At 44.1% G+C, this 19,783-nt stretch overlaps 2 protein-coding genes across 5 annotated transcripts in view; one reads left to right on the forward strand and one right to left on the reverse strand.

The window, feature by feature from the left end:
* AGRP (agouti related neuropeptide) overlaps nt 1-19,783 on the reverse strand; it is a 69,590-nt gene that overhangs the window by 44,185 nt on the left and 5,622 nt on the right. The window contains exon 2 of one of the 2 annotated variants that reach the window (XM_068261521.1): nt 9,528-9,637. The exons of the other annotated variant lie outside the window; for it this stretch is intronic. The gene's annotated coding sequence lies outside the window, so the exon portion shown is untranslated. The remainder of the gene's footprint in view (nt 1-9,527; nt 9,638-19,783) is intronic. 2 annotated transcript variants of the gene reach the window in all.
* Nucleotides 3,122-19,783, forward strand: part of LOC137539050 (C-signal-like) — a 43,527-nt gene continuing 26,865 nt past the window's right edge. The window contains exons 1-2 of one of the 3 annotated variants that reach the window (XM_068261517.1): nt 3,122-3,340; nt 6,444-6,556. The gene's annotated coding sequence lies outside the window, so the exon portion shown is untranslated. Of the gene's footprint in view, nt 3,341-6,443; nt 6,557-10,188; nt 10,324-19,783 lie in introns of those variants that run through there. The other 2 variants (XM_068261516.1, XM_068261518.1) reach the window with 2 other exon arrangements.

Below are 19,783 nucleotides of genomic sequence, written 5' to 3' on the forward strand. Positions count from 1 at the left end.
CGGAAATTGATTTTTATTGTTTTTTTTTTCACAAAGTGTCATTTTCCGCTAACTTGTGACAAAAAATAAAATCTTCTATGAACTCACCATACTACTAACGGAATACCTTGGGGTGTCTTCTTTCTAAAATGGGGTCATTTGTGGGGTTCCTATACTGTCCTGGCATTTTAGGGGCCCTAAACCGTGAGGAGTAGTCTTGAAACGAAATTTCTCAAAATGACCTGTGAAATCCTAAAGGTACTCATTGGACTTTGGGCCCCTTAGCGCAGTTAGGGTGCAAAAAAGTGCCACACATGTGGTATCACCGTACTCAGGAGAAGTAGTATAATGTGTTTTGGGGTGTATTTTTACACATACCCATGCTGAGTGGGAGAAAGACCTCTGTAAATGGACAATTGTGTGTAAAAAAAATGTATAAATTGTCATTTACAGAGATATTTCTCCCACCCAGCATCGGTATGTGTAAAAATACACCCCAAAACACATTATACTACTTCTACTGAGTACGGCAATACCACATGTGTAGCACTTTTTTGCAGCCTAACTGCGCTAAGGGGCCCAAAGTCCAATGAGCACCTTTAGGCTTTACAGAGGTGCTTACAAATTAGCACCCCCCAAAATGCGAGGACAGTAAACACACCCCACAAATGACCCCATTTTGGAAAGTAGACACTTCAAGGTATTCAGAGAGGGGCATGGTGAGTCCATGGCAGATTTCATTTTTTTTTTGTCGCAAAGTTAGAAGAAATGGAAACTTTTTTTTTTTTGTTACAAAGTGTCATTTTCCGCTTATTTGTGACAAAAAATAATATCTTCTATGAACTCACTATGCCTCTCAGTGAATACTTTGGGATGTCTTCTTTCCAAAATGGGGTCATTTGGGGGGTATTTATACTATCCTGGAATTCTAGCCCCTCATGAAATATGACAGGGGGTCAGAAAAGTCATAGATGCTTGAAAATAGGAAAATTCACTTTTTGCACCATAGTTTGTAAACGCTATAACTTTTACCCAAACCAATAAATATACACTGAATGGGGTTATTTTTATCAAAAACATGTTTGTCCACATTTTTCGTGCTGCATGTATACAGAAATTTTACTTTATTTGAAAAATGTCAGCACAGAAAGTTAAAAAAATCATTTTTTTGCCAAAATTCATGTCTTTTTTGATGAATATAATAAAAAGTAAAAATCGCAGCAGCAATCAAATAGCACCAAAAGAAAGCTTTATTAGTGACAAGAAAAGGAGACAAAAGTCATTTAGGTGGTAGGTTGTATGAGCGAGCAATAAACCGTGAAAGCTGTAGTGGTCTGAATGGAAAAAAAGTGCCTGGTCCTTAAGGGGGGTAAAGCCCACGGTCCTCAAGTGGTTAAAATATGTAACATCTTCGGCAGTACTGTATAGAGTATATTGTAACATAACTGTCCCTCAGAGGGGCTCACAATCTAATCCCTACCATAGTCATATGTCTGTGCATGTGTTGTAATTAAGAGCCAATTTCAGGGGGAAGCTAATTAACTTATTTGTATGTTTTTGGAACACGGGAGGAAACCGGAGTGCCTGGAAGAAACACACACAGACACAAGAGAACATACAAACTCTGTGCAGATAGAGCCCTGGCTGGGATTCAAACTGGGGACCCAGCTCTGCAAGGTGAGAGCACTAGCCACTACTCCACCGTGCTACGTGTCCTACTTCTTCCCTAATATACTCCCAGTCCCACCATAATTTACTGTACCTTTCTCCTATGTTGCCGTCACGTATAGTAGGCAGTAAAAATTTGAGATATCTGACAGATTTTGGAGTTGTCTATCTCCTCATGGGGGGATTCTCAGTAATACCTTTATTCTTAACAAAAGCAATCCCTGGAAAGGATCTAAACAATGATGCCAACTAGCCTCTCTACTTGTTTGTACACTCTTTTGGCAGTTGGACTGAGCAATTTCTATTCAGTAAGTGCTTTTGTAAATAGAAAAAAATACCTGAGAATCCCCCATGAGTAGATGGTCTAGTCAGATTTGTCAGATTTTCACTACCTACTGTAGGTGACAGTGTATTTTTCGGACTATAAGACGCTCTGGACTGCAAGACGCACCTAGGTTTAGAGGGCAAAAACCAGGGGAAAAAATATACTAAACCTGGTGAGTTAATAGTGCAGGGACATCTTTTGGAACTTTTCCCCCCACAATTATTATGTACCATTGTGCCTCTTGTGTACCCCTTGTCCTCTGCCCCCCTGGTGTCACCTTGTGTACTCTGGTGTCCCCCTGTGTTTAAATCTCTTGTAATTAGACAGGCTGAGCAGAGCTATTAGTGCATCATGCACCAACCATTTATGCATATTTAGCACTTCCCAAAGCCAGTTAGAAGCCAGCTTCACTGGTAACCTGTGGCAAGTAGCTGTTTATGCTGATCAGAGAAGCACTGTGTTCCTTATACACCACTTGCAATTTATCAAAGAAAGCTGCCAGGAATGATCAGGAAACATCTACCCACAACTGCTGTCAGAGGTCTCCCCTTTGGTGACTGAAGCTCCAGTGTATTCCATTCTCCATACCTCCCTTCTTAATTAAAGCCCATGTGCCCTCTCCCTGTTCTCCGGTGTCCCCATTCTCTTTCTGCCCCCTCGTGTCCTGGTACATACTGCTACTTGCTCAGCCACAAGCTCCAATCAGTGGAAGTGACAGGGGCCATCTCATCTACCAATCAGGCGGGGCGGGCGGGAGGCTGCCGGGCCCTCCTGCTTAACTAGAGCACATGTCCTCTCCAGTGTTTCTGTTGGTATCCCAGTCCTCATGCCGCCTTCCTATGTCCTGGTACATACCGATATTTGCTGCAGCCACACGCTCCAATCAATAGGAAGTGACAGGAGCCATCTACCAATTAGGCGGAGGGCACTGCCCCACACCGCTAATCACAGCTTTCTATTAGGAAGCGCTGGTCTCGAGGGTGGGACCAAGGCACCGTGCACAGAGTGCAGTGATTGGTCCCAATGAGGGAACCTTGGTTCCTATTAGAAAGGCAGCCGCAAGCAGTAAGCAGCTGAGATTGGCGGTCTGGGGCAGCGCCCTCCGCCTGATTGGTAGATGGTTTCTATTACTTCCTTTTGATTGAAGCACGTGGCTGCAGCAAATATCAGTATGTACCAGGACATAGGAAGGCGGCATGAGGACGGGGACACCGACCAGAACACCAGAGTTCATTAGAGAGGACACATGTGCTCTTGTTAGGAAGGGAAGGAAGATGACGACACAGGAGGACCCGGCAGCCCCCGTCTGATTGGAAGATGGCCCCTGTCACTTCCACTGATCGGAGCATGTGGCTGCAGCAAGTAACGGTATGTACCGGGACCCCGAAAGGGGAAATAAGGACAGGGACACCGGATTACATGGGGGAGGGCACATGGGACTGAAGACACAGCAAGATGGGGGATGGAGGACACACATAGGTACTGGTCCGAGTATTATTCAGACTATAAGATGCACTGAATTCCCCCCCCCCCCCACACACACACACACAAACACACACTCTTTTGGGAGAGAAAAAGTGTGTCTTTTAGTCTGAAAAATAGGGTAAGCAAAGACTTTTAGGGCATTTTATTCTGGGAGAAAATGATATTTTAGGCTACATTCACAGTGGGACGTTGCAGAGCTGCGTTATAAAGTCTTACAACGCACCTTACCGCACTGCAATGCTAATCCTATGGGATGATCACAGTGCGACGTTAGCGTCCCATGGTAACGTTTAGGGCCCTTTTACACTTAATCAGTTGCTCTCAGTTAAAACAGAAAAAAACTGATTTTCAAAGTAATGCCCATGTTTTCCTATGACACCGTTTACACTTAATGCGGTTTAACTGAAATCTTCTTCCCAATCCACTGCTATGGAAAAAATGCGTACTAACGCGTACCAACGCACACTAACGCGTACCAACGCACACTAACGCACACCAACTGATTAAGTGTAAAAGGGGCCTTAGCGTTATGGTCACCTCTAAATGCACACGTTACCAGGTACAGGAAAGCATACTTTACCTACTGTTTGCAACGGTAACGCATTGTTAATGTGCACTACCACCTTATTTTTGCGCTGCGTTGTAATGCTGCGTTGTGACTTTGACATCGCATTACAGCGCAATGTGCCACTGTGAATGCAGCCTCACATTTTTTGTGATAGTTGTCCTCACTTAATTTGACTGCCTTTGGTGAATGACTACAGATATTTTATTTTTATCAGCTCCCAAACAAACAAATCTTGAACTATTGAATTTGTTATCTGTTCCCTGCACTCAAGACTCATACACACGCTCAACAAAAGTATTTTAAATGCACGAATGTCAAACAACTTGAAGAAGTTGGACAACTTTTGTCAAGTAAAATTGGACAACTTTTGTCAAGACGACAAGGCGTTATCACTGATACGAGGCGACCAACGACTGATAAGATGCAGCTCAAGTCAATCCAACTGTTCGCCGTGTATTTACATTGTACAGCGCTGCGATCTACAGCAGCACTGTACTGTGAACAGCCGTGTGACACGGCTGTCCCCTGGGGAGGCACAAGAGCAATTGGCTCTCATAGGCTGATGCTTATGACAGCCGATTGCTGTCATTGGCTGGCGTGAGTGAGGAAGGTTTAGAAAAAAAAACAGACAAGTTATTAAAAAACAAACAAACAAATTAAAAAAATAAATAAATACTTTGCAGGAGCGATCAGAGCCCACCAACAGAAAATCTCTGTTGGTGGGCAGAAAAGGGGGGGGGGGGATCACTTGTGTGCTGCCGTGGCCTAAATTGTAAAAAATAGCCTGGTCACTAGGGGTGTGTAAGCTTAGGGTCTTCAGTGGTTAAAGCAAATCTGAGGTGAAAATAAACATATGAGATACTGAATTGTATCTGTAGTACTGATAATTAATAGAACATTAGTAGCAAAGAAAAGAGTCTCATGTTGTTTTTCAGTACAGGAACAGTTAAAAAAATTGAGTTGCTATCTATGCAAAAGAGCTTCTCTGAGCTATTTGACCAACTTGGTGGAACTCAGTCCTGTTTTCTGAAGAACTTAACCACTTCAGCCTTCAGTGTATTTTCACCTTATGCATCCAAGCAATTTTTACATTTCAGCACTCCTCCCATTCATTCGCCAATAACTTTATCACTACTCATCACATCTAAATGATCTGTACCTTGTTTTTCCCCCACTAATTAGGCTTTTTGTTTTTTTTCAGTAATTACTTTATTTTCTATGCATTTTAAAGGGGAAAATTAGGAGAAAATGAAAAAATACACCTTTTCTCCAATTCAATACCCTATAGTTTTCAAATAAACAATGCTATTCTAGATAAAACACACACATTTCATTTGCCCATTTTTCCTGGTAATGTCAACATTTAAATTATGTCCCTAGTGCAATGTATGGGGATAATATATCATTTGGAAATAAAGGTGTATTTTTTCTGTGTTGTGTTTCATGTTTTCACATCGTACCGCATCAATAATTACAAGCCCTCATTTGGAAAAATAACAGTAATATACCCTTATAGCATAGATCTTAAAAAAGCAGGGTCCCTAAGGTAACGATTTATTTATTCTATTTTGAATTCTGTCACTTTGTTTTATTTTTACCAGCTTTTTATTTTGGTACTGAATATATGAAAATAAAAAAAATATTGTTGTTGATTCAGTTTGTCACCAAAGTAATTCATAAGACATAGGCCTCAACATACAAAAAAACCCTAAAACCTATTCTACAACTTGCCATGGTTAAAAGGATACCCCATATATGTGATCTGATAACTATATGGGCAGCACGGTGGCGTAGTGGTTAGCGCTCTCACCTTGTAATGCTGGGTCCCCGGTTCGAATCTCAGCCAGGTCAACATCTGCAAGGAGTTTGTATGTTCTCTCCGTGACTGCGTGGATTTCCTCCAGGCACTCCAGTGTCCTCCCACATCCCAAAAACATACAGATAAGTTATTTGGCTTACCCCTAAATTGGCCCTAGACTACGATTCATACACTATACGATACATACATAGACATATGACTATGGTAGGGACTAGATTGTGAGCCTCTCTGAGGGGCAGTTAGTTACAAGACAATATATACTCTGTACAGCGCTGAGTAATATGTCGGCGCTATATAAATACTTACCGTAAATAAATCTAGCATGCGATTAATGAAAAAGTGTCCATGTGGCTTTGGACAGGCCAATTTTTTCCACAAAGTATTTTAGCTCCATTCTTTGTTTGCATAGCTCCAGAAGGGTCTGGACAGCAGAAAAAGGCCATAAATGTAATCATTACAGAAAGGTAACAACCAGGGCTATTCAAAAGTGGGTGTTTTGTAAGCTACCGACTTGTGTAATTTTGCTGAAACTTTCCCAAGTTTGATCATAACTTTAGAAATGACTTTTTTTTTAAGTTTAACTATTTTTTATGTTACAGGGGTTCAAGCTATAAGACACATCAAAATTTATTCTACAACTCAGGATTAAAATGAGGTCACATATACGTCATTTGACAACAAACTGGATACACAGCAATCCATTATTCTCAAGGTGCGCCTCTAGCGTTTTTGCAAGCCATTTTTTTTGCACTAATTGTTACAGAGCCATTCTTTGTTTGCATAGCCACAGAAGAGTCAGGACATCCAAAAAGGGCCACAAATGTCACCACTGTGGAAAGCTAACAACCAGGGCGAGTCAAAAGTAGGTATTTTGTAACCTACCGACTCATGTAGTTTTCCTGAAACTTTCCCAAGTTTGATAATAATTTTAAAAATTACACTTTTTTTCATGATGGATTGAGTTTATGCCTACCTACTTTTTATGTGACAGTGGCCCAAGCTATAAAACACATCAAAATGTGTTTTTACAACATTATTATTATTAAAATGATGTCACATATAGGTCATTTGATAACACAGCAATCCATTATTCTCAAGGAGCGCCTATGGCTATTTTGCAGTTCTTTTAGATAGGGACTAGTTAGTGTTAGGAGCAGGTGGTGGGTGGTTAGAGTTAGGAATAATTGAGGGGTTAGGGTAAGGCATAGTTAGTGGAGGGTTCAGGGGAAAGTTAGGGTATGGTTGGTGATAGTAGAATATCGGTTAAATTACCGATATTCTACTATAGTGGATAATAGAATATCAGTAAAATTACTAATTTTTCCTCATGGGGCAATTATAGATTGTTCATTCTTAACCCTAATCTTCCCCTATCTATGTCTTACCCCAGCCACCAATCTATACCTAACACTAATGGGTGCCACCATAGACATCCATGTAAAATGCCGCTAATAGCAGAACTAAATAGTGGATGTTGTGGCACCCGCTGTTTTTATATTTGTAGCAGCTACAGTGCTGCCCATAATTATTCATACCCCTGGCAAATTTTGACTTAAAGTTACTTTTATTCAACCAGCAGGTACATTTTTGACGGGAAATGACAGCAGTGTGCAGTGTCCGTTGTATTGTCTGCCTTGAGACATTGCCACCAGCAGAGTCCAGAAACACCAGGATGGCCTTGGTGGTGATCCTTGTATTCTTTTTCACCTTTATCACTATCCTCATGGCCAGCACAGGTGTCACTTTTGGCTTCCGACCACGTCCTCTGAGATTTTCCACAGTGTGGAACATCTTGTATTTTTTATTAATATTTTGTACTGTAGCCACTGGGACCTAAAAACATTTAGAAATGGCTTTGTAGTCCTTTTCTGACTTGTGTGTGTAGCCGCAGGTCCTCACTGAGCTCCTTTGTCTTAGCCATGACTGTCCACAAACCAACTGCAGAGAGCTGCTGTTTTTCACCTGTTGAGTTGATTAAAACAGCTGTTCCCAATTAATCATGGTAATTAGGATGCTGTAGAACAGCTTGGACTATTTGGAATGGTATATAAGGGCTGGTGCACACCGAGCGGCTTTTTGGGCGTTTTCAGATCCGCTTGCGGCTGCGGATCTGCTTGGTCAATGTATCTCAATGGGGTGGTGCACACCAGAGCGGGGGGCGTTTTGCAGAAACGAAAAATGCCTGGGTGAGGCATTTTTTGGATTGCGGGTGCGTTTCTGCCTCAATGTTAAGTATAGGAAAAACGCAAACCGCTCTGAAAAACGGCACTTCAGAGCGGTTTTGCAGGCGTTTTTGTTACAGAAGCTGTTCAGTAACAGCTTTACTGTAACAATATATGAAATCTACTATACTGAAAACCGCAGCAGCAATCCGCAAAACGCTAGCAAAACGCCATAGAAAAATAAAAAAAAGCGTTTAAAAATCTGCTAGCATTTTGCGGATCTGCTAGCGGGTTTTGGTGTGCACCAGCCCTAACTTTGGATTTTCCCACAGACTGTGACAGTTTGTGAAGGGTATGAATAATTTTGGACTGGACACTTTTTACTCAAATGTAAATAATAGCTGAGAAATGTTTTTTTTTTCCACAATAATGCCTCTTGTACATTGTCTCATTATCTTTTGGGAGACACCTATGTCACTTCCCATCAAAAATTACTTGCTGGTTGAAAATAAGTAACTTTAAGTAAAAATTTGTCAGGGGAATGAATAACTATGGGCAGCACTGAATATTTATAGCAGCAGTTTCTATAGTGGGCGGTCCCGTTGGGCCACTATTTTATCGAGTGAGCTTAGCGACCAAATTTACAGTTACAGATATTACCGGAGTTTTACATGGGTTGCTATGGCGGCACCAAAATTTAGCAGCCCGCACTGTGGCCAAATTTAGGTGACCCCTCACAGCAGCTCCTGCCACCTCAGAACACAGATGTGAGGTAACAGAGAACTGCTGTCAGAGAGGCACAGTTAGAGAGGCCACACTTGTGTTTGCGGAAAACACTGGCGTTTTCCCATGGTCAATTTTACGGGTCCTTTTTGCCTTGTTGCGCATGCGTCATCCACCATAGACTGCCGGCATCTGCTAGCAGTCTATGGAAATTGAACGCGTGTTATAATTTCATGCGGCAGGGAATCAGTTTTTTTTACTTGCGCAAATTGTGGCCCAGAAAAAAGCACGTGCTCGTCTCCATTTAAAAGCATTATATGCAATTTTGCATTGCGTAAAATCGCACACGCTTATCAATAAAGCTTGACTATTTAATATAAAGCAGTTTTGCGGAAAGTTTCTTTACTGAGAGCTCAAAAGCCAATAGAAAATATACCTGGCCTCCCAGAATGCTCTTTGGTAGCAGTCAGAAAATCTAATCAGCCTAGGCTAAGCATCACTGGGAGGGCTGGGGTACATTGGTTTCTGATGCTGAAACCAACCAAGCTGCTGTAAAAGTCGGTGTCCTGAAAATGTTACTGCATTCTACTATATGTCACAACAGTGCCTCTTTAAACTGTGTGGACTTTTCTGGTCACACTAGCAGTGGTGGACTGAGATAAAGTGGAGCCCTAGGCAAGGCAGTAGCGTTGGAGCCCCCTTATGGTACTCTTGGTAAACTGAGTTGGAGATGGGTCAGAGAAGATCGGAAGTGGGCCCCTTGATACCCACTAGGCCTCAGGCACCTGACTAGCATACTTGGTGGATGATCCTGCTCTGCACACTAGTACAAAATGTAGACTTGTTCTGTATACCAAGGAAGCATGTGGAATCCTCTACCATGTCTCAACATCATAGGTGATTGCCATCTGAAACGGAAAAGTATTTTGTTATACAATATTCAGTTCTAAAATGATGCATGTTATTTCATGTTCTAATGAAAGTCTACATTCTTTTTAGCAATGCGACCCATTATGTCCAAGAAACGAAACAATATATGTGTTTTGTTAATCTGACTAACTATGTACTAAAAAATACATATTTTCTAGAAACCGCAGAGCTCACATCAAGGAAAATTGGAAAAAAAACAACAGCCTTTAGGAAATGTCAGGACATTAAGTCCACGGCAGCAGCACTAATGCAATTACACATTTGGTCAATGAATTGTTTTCTTTTCTGCGTAGCTCGTTCTGCCCAATGCAAATAGGTTAAGAAAGGCACTTAATTCTATTAGTAGAATAAAGCTTAGTGTACACATACCCGAAGCAGGCCCACTTCCTCAATTACCTTTGTTCCTTTGCGCTTACGTCAAACATAGCTTTTCCCTGAATCTTCCAGGTATTCAACAACCTCTCCAGACTAATCACATTTGGAAAGCAAAGAAGCGCTGTGGAACAGTCATAAATAATGGCACAAAAAGTCACAGCATTAATGTTTTGTGATTGCACTGCCGTACCATTTGTGATCTTCATCCTCCAGTGTTTAATGAAGCTGGCCTCTCAATTTAGTAAAGTTAAAGGGTCTGGATTTTCGAGGGTCTGTTTCCAAAATGCAGGTGAGTACTCTGACGTTTTTAATCAACACAATAAAAAGTTCTGGACCAGTTAAACTTTATGCTGAACTACATCATTGCAAAAGTAAACTGTTCAATACAGTCGTGGCCGAAATTGTTGGCACCCTAGAAAAGTATTTCTCACAGAAAAGTACTGCAGTACCACGTTTTGCTATACACATTTATTCCCTTTGTGTGTATTGGAACACAACAAAAAGGGAGGAAAAAAAGCAAATTGGACATAATGTCACACAAAACTTCAAAAAGGGTCTGAAATTATTGGCACCCTGTCAAACTCACCTAAGGCAAGTAACAGGTGCGGGCAATTTAAAAATCACACCTGAAAGTAGATAAAAAGGATAGAAGTTCACTTAGTCTTTGCATTGTGTGTCTATGTGTGCCACACTAAGTTGGGTAGATAGAGATAGATAGAGGGGGGAAAAAACTGTCTGAGGAATTAAGAAAACAAAGTTTTAAGAAACAAAATTGTGGAAAACTATCAACAATCCACAGTGCGCATGCGCAACATTATCAAGAAGTTTGCAACCCATGGTAATGTAGTGAATCTTCCTAGGCGTGAACGGAAGAGACAAATTGATGAAAGGTTGCAACGTAGGATAGTCCAGATGGTGGATAAGCAGCCCCAAACAAGTTCCAAAGAAATTCAAGCTATTATGCAGGCTCAGGCAGCATCAGTGTCAGCACAAACTATCTGTCAACGTTTAAATTAAATGAAACGCCATGGCAGGAGACCCAGAAGGACCCCACTGCTGACACAGAAACATAAAAAGCAAGACTACAGTTTGCCAAAATGTACTTGAGTAAGCCGAAATCCTTTTGGGAAAACGTCTTGTGGACAGATGAGACCAAGATAGAGCTTTCTTATAAAGTATATCATTCTGCTGTTTAGCAAAAACGGAATGAGGCCTACAAAGAAAAGAACACAGTGTAATATGTTGGAAGTTCAATTATGTTTTGGTGTTGTTTTGCTGCTCTGGCACTGGGTACCTTGAATGTGTGCATCACGAAATCTTAGGATTACCAAAGGATTTTAGGTCACACTGTAGAACCCAGTGTCAGAAAGCTGGGTTTGCGTCCGAGATCTTGGGTCTTCCAGCTGGACAATGTCCCAAAACATTCGTCAAAAAGCACCCAGAAATGGATGGCAACAAAGCGCTGGAGAATTCTGAAGTGGCCAGCATTGAGTCCAGATCTAAATCCTATTGAACAACTGTGTAGAGATCTTAAAATTGCGGTTGTGAAAAGGCGCCCTTCCAATAAGAGAGACCTGGAGCAGTTTGCAAAGGAAGAGTGGTCCAAAATTCTGGGTGAGAGGTGTAAGAAGTTTATTGATGTTTATATGATGCATCTGATTTCAGTTAGTTTTTCCAAAGGGGGTGCAACCAAATATTAAGTTAAGGTTGCCAATAATTTTGTCCATCCCATTTTTGGAGTTTTGTGTGACATTATTGTCACACGCCCCCTGGTGGCCGGACCGCACAATGCCTTCCAATCGGTTTCAGCACACAGAAGATCCAATCTCATGGACGCAGTTGATGAGCTGAACCCATTGGAATTTTGGCAACAGACAGACTAGAAGGAGGCATTTAAAAAGGACAGAGAAGCCCATTCTGGCTGACTCTAAGACCTGCAGATAAAAAACGGTTAAAACCACACTCTATTCTGGATAACAACACTTCTCGGTAGCGAATCTTCAGGAAGCAAGGATTCGTTCTGTGTGGCTGATTAGTAGGTGTAGCCAAATAAATAAATGGCTTTTAGAAATCTTTTATTTTTAAATGCAATATAAATAATTAATATATACAGAAAATAATTAAAATCAACAATTAAAGAGAACAGTAACCAATGTAAAATAAAAGGGAAGAAAATAAACGAATACTTAAGTTTCAGGTTTTCAGAAATATGTCTGCTTTGGGAAACACGTTAAAGTTCCTTTGTTCCAGAGCAAAGTTCAAACAAGATGGCCGCTGTCGAGTCCCTGTCGAGTTCTTTTGAATGACCCACATTTTTGGGTGGGGTCTCAGGTTCAGCCCAGGGGTTGGACAAGGTGCGGTTAACCTTCTGGATGGGATGTTTGTGACATTTTTCATATTTCAGCTCACGCTTCCCACACACACATAACAACTACAGGTTCATATTCCTCAGAATATGACCATTCTTATGACATCAAACTTGGTTGGCGTCACATGTTCTGGCACCAAGCAGCTATACTATTACTACTACTATAAACTACTACTACTACTACTATAAACAGTATTCTTTAAACAAGCTAAAATCATATACTCCATGTATTCTCAATGTTGGTTTGAATGGCTTCATCGTGTCTACCAGAGACCAAATTCTGAATAGGCCCCCTGCTGTGGGCTTCTTGCATTCTAAAGTAGTTCAGGCCAAATTGTACTGAATCACACTTAACTGTGATCTGCCTGTGGAGGGAAACCTTGAGAATACAAACAAACATTGGGACAGTCAGAGACAAAAGGGGACTTCATAAAAAGAAAGCTCTGCTGCAGCTGAAATGCCAGATTCCCAAAGGAAGACCCCTAAGGCTGCAGTCTGCTAGAACCTAAACATAGAATTTTGATCCGCCCCGCTAACGACAATCGGTGCAGAAAACCAATTGCGATTGCATTTTCTCATGGCTCTTCCGTGACAATTATGTCCAATTTTCTTTTTTCCTCCTTTTTTGTTCTGTTCCAATACACACAAAGGGAATAAACGTGTATCAGAATCATTTTTACTTTTTGCCAAGTACAAAAAGAGTTTTACCCGGAATTGTTTTTGACACAACAGGTCAGTGGTGGTACAGTAGCAGAATGGTGCAGTAAGCATACAGAAGATACAGTAGATGTACAGTATAATACGGTAGATACATACAGTGCGTACAGATACATACAGTAGATACATGCTGTAGGTACAGTGCATATATTCAAGGCATTGAATATAAGGCGTAGATAGAAGGTAACATAAAGGATGGACCCAGGAGAAGGATGGGGGGGGGGGGGGGTAATCTGCTGCTGCCTAAGGCGGCAGCAGTTTTGATTTGAATGAGAGAGAGAGAGAGGGGAGCAGAAAGAAGAGAAAATACATAGAGAGAGGGAAAGTGAGAAAAACAGTGAAAGTGATACCCCATAGGATTGCAGTGTAGCCTGGCCAGTCATAGTCCCATTTGGCTGGCTTTGTCTCTTTGTCTCTTTGGCTGCTGCAGAGACTGGACATGAGAAGACAAGGATAGGGATTGTGCTGGGCAGCCATCAGATGGATCTGGCGTCACAGTGGCTGAAGTCAATGTGATGGTACAGGCTGGACAGCGGGCTTGGCGAGGTCGGGGAAACCAGCACAACTTTCCCCTCATGGGCGGCGATAGATTTGTATTTGTTACTCACTGACGCCGGAGGATCTGGCGTCGGCTTGCGAGAAGTTTGGCCTGATGTAGTGATGGTGGCTCCCTCTGTGCAATTGATGGATTTCTCCCAGCTGGCAAGGCAGGGGCAGCAGTGGTGTAGACTGGATCCCCCTTTATGTCGGAGCCGATGCATAACATGTGTGCTAATGACTAGGCCCGTCCTGTGCTGGATCTGCGGCTGTGATGGAGTGCTGATGGCCAGTGTCGATCACCTTAAAATAGGCTGTGTCATGAGTTGGAGAGGGCTCTGCAGGGACAGTCAGAAGAGTGGTGAGGCCAACGGTAAATCAGTCCCAGCAGTGAGACTGACGGCAGCCGCTCCTTCACGTGGGTGGCCTAGAGGGCTGAGGCTGTTGCTGGAAAATTGGGACATCCTGGAGGGGTCTGCTGCTGTAGCAGTGGCGGCTGATGGTGGAATTGAGGGGCACTAACATGGAGATCTCTGCCCTTGGATCCTGTTGGTGGCGGCTGCGGGGAGGACCTTGCTAGGCGGCTCAGGAGCGGGCTTCGCTCCGTGGGTGGCCGCGTGGGCCGGAAGCGATGGCGGCAGTAGGATGCAGTGGTGGTTGAATGTCTGACGAGTCCCTGTTTGGGCAGCTGCGGAGTTCCTGCCTGCGGTGGCAGATGTGGAGTTCAGGCCAAGGAGGGGCCTGCTGCAGAGTTCTGGCCAACGGCTCCAGGTGGGTGGCCGAGCGATCCTCTGATTGGCACTCGCAACAATTTGGGCCATGACTGTAAATAAAATATGGAAAAGGTCACATTTTACCTAAAATGAAAACACATGATGCACCTTTTTTATCAGTCAGACGGACAGTATCAGTCAGACAATAATTAACCATGTTTTTTTCATTATTTTTTGGGGGTAGAGCTGATAAACTTATTTCTATGTTTTTATGATGTGGGAAGAAACTGGAGTGCCTGAGCTAAATCCACGCAAACAAGGAGAGAACATACAAACTATGTGCAGATTGTGTCCTGGCTCAGATTCAAACTGGGGGCTGACCACATCCTCTATAATAAAACCCCTGTGTCTCTGCGTCCCGTGTCCGTGTGTGTGTGTCCCTGCGTTTGCGCTACTGCGCATGTGCCGCAGGGACACCCTTTGGACAGGGAGCAGGACAGCCAGAGGGCGGCCGGCCGGGTGGACGTATGCACATGTGTACGGCGGGGGCGTGCACACGCGCGCTGGCAGTGGTGATGGACCTAGCCCGTTTTTAAACCGGCTAAGGACACTAGTTTTAGTTATAATTAGGCCTTAAACCAGGGGTGTCCAAACATTCTAGACTGAGGGTCATATCCACGATCTTGAGAATGCTAGGGGACCAAACTAGCAAAACTACAATTTTTACTGATTGCCCCTCTCGACAATTGTTTAACTCTGTGAGACAAGCTGAGGAATTCCACTTGCTGGCCAAGCAGCACTATTGGGAGTGATAGCACATGGTTTCTGCTGCTTGGCCAGCTGGAGGTTTTCCTCAGTTTTTCCTCCTCCCAGTCTGACACTGTATATATGCCCCTGCTCACTTCTCTTCAGCACCAGGGGCGTAGATGCACGTACCTCGCTGTTTAGAGTGGTGCACGTGGTCGCTCCCGCGACTTCACCCTCATGGCAGAGTCCTGATCGATGAATGTGTTCCCAAAGTCGATCAGAGCCATAGTGCATGATCGTCCGGCATCAATGAAATGCCGATAGTTATTTACAAAATAAAAGTAAACACACAGCTTTACACTACTTCCTGTGTACTGTTTAGCACACAGAATGGTGTGGGAACATCTAGTGGACAAAAAATAAAAACACAAGCCACCCCTAATTTTAACCCCTTAATCCCCCCTACACTATAGTTACCAAAATAAATATTTGTTAAGACAAAAACAACAGCATTAAAAAAAACATAGTTACCTTAGGAACTCAGCCTTTTAATATGTATGTCATAAGGGTATATCACTATTATGTAATGTTCCGCTTAGCTGTCTGCACAGGCAGACAGCTGTTTGACCATTCCTTAAGTCTGAGGGCTGCAGGTCTCTGGAAAAGAGACCTTGTTTTACTTTGCAAGTTTCAGACTTGCTCTGTCACTGAGGAATTTGCATACACTTGTCATACAAATTGCCTAGCCGACTCCTTTGAAGGCTTGCAGTATAAATACCATGTTCTCCCAGGATCCTTTGTTGGTCATGATGGTTTGTTACTGCTAAAACACTCCTGGAGTGTCAGCCTTGCTATTGTTTGCTAAAGATTATCTTACAGTATTCCTGGGGACTGCACTAGGCATTCCTTCTAGTGCAGTCAGGTTGTATTATTTGTATTTCCTTGTTCTCCCTCTCTGTCTCGAGTGCCTTGTCGCCAGCGGCGGTCGACAGGGAATCATTCTGTCTGTCTGGGAGTGTAAGCCAGAGCTGCGGTTGCTACTGGCTGCTCCATCTGTCTGGATTGCATTCGCCCTAGTGGTAGTGGCAGTGCTTCCTTCTGTGTTCTGCCTTAGGGGTGCTAGCAGCGGTTGCTACTGGTTACTCCTACTGTCTGTCTCGCCGTGTGGATCGCACTCACTCTGGCGGAAAGAGCAGTGGATTCTGCTAGGCCTATTCCTGGACTTGGATCACACTTGCTCTGGTGGAAAAGAGCAGTGGATCCCGCTAGCTCTGTTTCTCTACTTGGTTCACACTTGCTCTGGTGGAAAAGAGCAGTGGATCCTGCTAGCTCTGTTCCTCTGCACTCCACAGCTCCATCTGCCGGTTGGAATTCCTCTCTACGGGTGCATCCGCACCTTAGTTGGGTTCTCTTATCCAAACGTTTGTGGAGGATTTCCGTGGTGTCGGAGCGCAGGTTGTGCGCTGACCACGGAGATAATTCCACAATCGTTACATATTATTTTTGCAATTAGGGCTTGTAATTATTGATATAGTATAAAGAAATTGAAAAAATACACCTTTAGTTCCAAATAAAATATTCTCCCGACCCACTCACAACTTCTGACATCGCCCGCATCGCCCCACAACTGATTTTCCCCACCCAACCACTCAAACTAAACTCCATCACCCCACCACTGATTCTCCCCTCCCACCCACAACACCTGACAACTCCTGCATTTCCCCACCACTGATTCCCCCACCCACAACACCTGACATCTTCTTCATCACCCCACCACTGATTCTCCCCACCCAACCACTCATCCTCAACTCCATCACCCCACCACTGATTCTTCCCACCCAACCACTCACCCTCAACTCCATCACCCTACCACTGATTCTCCCCACCCAACCACTCACCCTCAACTCCATCACCCTACCACTGATTCTCCCCACCCAACCACTCACCCTCAACTCCATCACACCACCACTGATTCTCCTCACCCACTCACACCACAGAGCGACAGTAGCATTGCACAGTCGTGTTTGAGCAACTTCATGCTACTGTGCAGGCTGGGCCATACTAGTACCAAACAAGGAGCGTGGCCTCGATGTTCTGGTGGGACCTGGGCAGCAGTGGAGGACAGCGAGGGAAACCTCTGGAGGATCCAGAGGCTACCCTCTCCTAATGCTACATACACACTTCAGATAAAAGTCTTTGGAAAAGGCAAGATCACAGACCAATTTTACCCCATTCCATGTAGTATGAGAGCCATACTCTACAGGGGTCTCAAACTCGCGGCCCGCGGGCCATTTGCGGCCCTCGATACAATATTTTGTGGCCCTCGCGGCAAAAGCTTCCTTATAGTTCGCTTCAGTGCTCCCAAGTAATCCGCCGCATTCCCACCGCTAAACGAGGGCTGCAGAGCCCCCAAATCGCCCGGGGGGCAATCCGCCGGCATTTCCTGGAAGGGGCAGAGCTTTCAGCTTCAGCTCTGCCCCTCCTGACGTCAATCGCCGCACGGATCGCCGCCTCTCCCCGCCCCTCTCTGTGAAGGAAGAGTGAGAGGGGCGGGCAGAGGCGGCGATGCGCCGCGATTGTGAAATTCCTTATGCGGCCCAGCTTCATTCTGACTTTGCCTCCTGCGGCCCCCCAGGTAAATTGAGTTTGAGACCCCTGCTCTACACAGTCTATTCTATGGAGCTGCACTCCCCATCAGATAAAATCTTTGCAAGATGCTGCACACACAGATGCCCGTACACATTCATAGTTACATAGTTACATAGTTATTTTGGTTGAAAAAAGACATACGTCCATCGAATTCAACCAGTACAAAGTACAACTCCAGCCTGCTCCCTCACATATCCCTGTTGATCCAGAGAAAGGCGAAAAAACCCTTACAAGGCATGGTCCAATTAGCCCCAAAAGGGAAAAATTCCTTCCCGACTCCAGATGGCAATCAGATAAAATCCCTGGATCAACATCATTAGACATTACCTAGTAATTGTAGCCATGGATGTCTTTCAACGCAAGGAAAGCATATAAGCCCCCTTTAAATGCAGGTATAGAGTTTGCCATAACGACTTCCTGTGGCAATGCATTCCACATCTTAATCACTCTTACTGTAAAGAACCATTTCCTAAATAAATGGCTAAAACGTTTTTCCTTCATGCGCAGATCATGTCCTCTAGTCCTTTGAGAAGGCCTAGGGATAAAAAGCTCATCCGCCAAGCTATTATATTGCCCTCTGATGTATTTATACATGTTAATTAGATCTCCTCTAAGGCGTCTTTTCTCTAGACTAAATAAACCCAGTTTATCTAACCTTTTTTGGTAAGCGAGACCTTCCATCCCACGTATCAATTTTGTTGCTCGTCTCTGCACCTGCTCTAAAACTGCAATATCTTTTTTGTAATGTGGTGCCCAGAACTGAATTCCATATTCCAGATGTGACCTTACTAGAGAGTTAAACAGGGGCAATATTATGCTAGCATCTCGAGTTTTTATTTCCCTTTTAATGCTTCCCAAAATTGTGTTAGCTTTAGCTGCAGCGGCTTGGCATTGAGTACGATTATTTAACTTGTTGTCGATGAGTACTCCTAAGTCCTTCTCCAAGTTTGATGTCCCCAACTGTATCCCATTTATTTTGTATGGCGCTAGACCATTGGTACGACCAAGATGCATGACTTTACATTTTTCAACATTGAATTTCATCTGCCATGTATGTGTCAAAAGATGAGATCTGCAAAAGATCTGTTCCTGCAAAATATCCATTCCTGCAAAATGCATTCATAGTCTATGAGATCTGCAGATCATCATACACCCCTTGTTTAACAGGCAATCATCTGCAGATCATCTGCAGATCAGATCGACCAGGATGGATTTTCAGATCTGCAGATGATTGCTAGATATGCAGATGAAGTCTGTTAACCACTTGCCGACCGCACGCTTATACCGTGCGTCGGCAAAGTGGCAGCTGCAGGACCAGCGACGCAGTATTGCGTCGCCAGCTGCAGGCTGATTAATCAGGAAGCAGCCGCTCGTGCGAGCGGCTGCTTCCTGTCAATTCACGGCGGGGGGCTCCGTGAATAGCTTGCGGGCCGCCGATGGCGGCTCGCAGGCTAAATGTAAACACAAGCGGAAATAATCCGCTTTGTTTACATTGTACGGCGCTGCTGCGCAGCAGCGCCGTAAGGCAGATCGGCGATCCCCGGCCAATCAGCGGCCGGGGATCGCCGCCATGTGACAGGAGACAGCCTGTCACTGGCTGCACAGGACGGATAGCGTCCTGTGCAGCCCGGCTTACCAGGGGGGGCCAGGTAGGAGAGGGAGGGGGAGGATTTCGCCGCGGAGGGGGGCTTTGAGGTGCCCCCCCGCAACACCTGGCAGGCAGGAGCGATCAGACCCCCCCAGCACATCATCCCCCTAGTGGGGAAAAAAGGGGGGCGATCTGGTCGCTCTGCCTGCACGCTGATCTGTGCTGGGGGCTGCAGAGCCCACCCAGCACAGATCAGCTAAAACAGCGCTGGTCCTTAAGGGGGGGTAAAGGGTGGGTCCTCAAGTGGTTAAACAAGGTATGTATGAGGATCTGCAGATCTCATAGACTATGAATGCAATTTGCAGGAATGGATCTTTTGCAGGAAGAGATCTTTTGCAGATAATGATCTTTTGAATGTGTACAGCATCTT

This window comes from Hyperolius riggenbachi, chromosome 11 (assembly GCF_040937935.1).
Source record: "Hyperolius riggenbachi isolate aHypRig1 chromosome 11, aHypRig1.pri, whole genome shotgun sequence".
Taxonomy (NCBI): Eukaryota; Metazoa; Chordata; class Amphibia; order Anura; family Hyperoliidae; genus Hyperolius; species Hyperolius riggenbachi.